The sequence below is a fragment of the Miscanthus floridulus genome, chromosome 1 (assembly GCF_019320115.1).
Source record: "Miscanthus floridulus cultivar M001 chromosome 1, ASM1932011v1, whole genome shotgun sequence".
NCBI lineage: Eukaryota > Viridiplantae > Streptophyta > Magnoliopsida > Poales > Poaceae > Miscanthus > Miscanthus floridulus.
This window is the reverse complement of record NC_089580.1, coordinates 2,984,272-2,986,394: the sequence shown is the minus strand read 5'-3', so window position 1 is coordinate 2,986,394 and position 2,123 is coordinate 2,984,272. Positions and strand designations below refer to the sequence as shown.

The 2,123-nt window shown below is 54.1% G+C and overlaps 1 pseudogene; it reads left to right on the top strand.

Moving 5' to 3' along the window:
* Nucleotides 1-437: 437 nt before the first annotated feature.
* On the top strand, nucleotides 438-1,897 carry LOC136471108 (uncharacterized; annotated as a pseudogene).
* Nucleotides 1,898-2,123: the final 226 nt, after the last annotated feature.

Genomic DNA, 2,123 nt, shown 5'->3' with positions numbered 1-2,123 from the left:
ATTGCACGGACTAAAAACAATGCACACTCTAGCATAGAAAGATGGCACATATTCATAATTTAGTCCGCACACATAGACAAAAAATCAACAATATATGCGCGCACTGAAGAATAGATAGGCAATGCTAATGCTGCACATTTAAGGCTTCAAAGATATTCGTCCAAGATTGGATAGTCATCATCATCTGATTTATACTCAAAGTCTGAATAATGCTCATCGTATGGTTGATACCCATATAGTTGTCACTGTTAGCGTGTTAGTTAGGATTGAGTGGTCAGGACTTAGTCCTCTAGTTGTAACGGCTGAGCACCAGCTCCATCACCCACCATGCCTGAATTATAGGATCGGCTGGTAGTGTGTGATTCACTGGTTCATGTATTTAACCCCTCCTGAATGTAATGGAAACTGTGCGGTGTGTTCTCTCCCATTCTCTACACTCTTACATGGTATCAGCCTTCCTTTGATCTTCTTCTTCCGCTGCTTCCCTGGCCATGGCCAGCCCAACCGGCTCCGGTGCTTCTCACGGCTCCAATCCCTTTGGCAGTGCTTCTGAAGCCACCCCTCCCAAGGCCTCCACCCTCACCCTCCTCAATATTCATAACCATGTTCCTGTCACTCTCAACATGGATGATGGGAACTTTCGCCAATGGCGATCCTTCTTCAACCTCACCTTCCAAAAATTCGGTCTCGTCAGCCATGTTGATGGCACCGTCGACGCGGCCGCCATGATCGACGATCCGGAATGGTTGCAGGTGGATTCCTGCATTGTCCAGTGGCTCTACTCCACCGTGTCCAAGGACATCTGGAGCGACGTCTACCGGCCACAGAACTCTGCCTACACCGCCTGGAGCGCCATCACCGGCCAGTTCCTCGACAACAGTCTTCAACGCGCCGTGTACACTCAACAGGAGTTCCACAGCCTCTACCAAGGCGACATGACGGTCGGTGAGTACTGCGGCCGCCTCAAGCACCTCGCCGACACCCTCTACGATTGCGACGCTGCGGTCTCCGACACGGCTCTCGTCATCAACACCCTTCGCGGACTGAACAACAAGTTCAGTCAGGCGATCGCCGTTCTCACCACCATGAAGCCGCCACCGATGTTCCTCTACACCAAGTCTTATCTTCTGCAGGAGGAACACCGCATCAAGCATTCCCTGCAGATGGAGGCACAGACGGCCCTTCTTACGGCGCGTGACAACCCCACCAAGTCTGCACCGGCTCCTTCCCCACCCGTGCCCACACCTGCGGTCCCTGCCTCCAACAGTGGTGATCGCGGCGACCGTCGCAAGAAGCGCAAGTCGGAAAACCGTCCGCGCCCACCTGCGCCCAGTGGCAACTCCGTGCCGATGCCATAGTGGGCGTCCTCCTACAACCCCTGGCAAGGCGTCGTCTAGGCGTGGCCACTCAACACCTGGCGCCCTGGGGTTCTTGCACCGCGTCCTGGAGTTCAACCTCCTACCGCCATGGCGGCTCTCGCCGCGCCGCCGCCACAGCACGACACTGTGTCCCTCCCGCCTGGCCTCTACTCCGCGCTCAACGGGATGACCATCCACAACACCAACGGCGGCGGCAGCGACTGGTTCATGGATACTGGCGCCTCGTCACACATGGCATCGCATCCCGGTATCCTTTCCTCTCATTCGCCCTCCACTGTTCATCGTCAAATTATTGTCGGCAACGGTGGACTTCTGTCTTCAACGTCCACTGGATGCACATCTATTCCTACTTCTTCCTCGCCTCTTCATTTGAACAATGTTCTCATTGCTCCACAATTAGTGAAGAATCTCATATCTGTTCGAGCAGTAACCCATGATAATTCTGTGTCTGTTGAATTTGATCCATGGGGTTTCTCCATTAAGGACCTTCGCACCAAGATGGCACTCCTCCGATGTGATTCTTCGGGCGAGCTCTACCCCTTGCATCCTGCTCGTGACATTGTTTCGTCTTCATCCCCACAGGCGCTCCTGTCTTCGACTGATGCGACTCTGTGGCACGCTCGACTTGGTCACCCAGGCCGGGACGCTCTTCTTCACCTTTCTCGCATCATTGGTTTTACTTGTTCGCCATCCAGTCGTCATACATGCCACGCCTGTCACCTTGGCAAGCATGTAAGGCTTCCG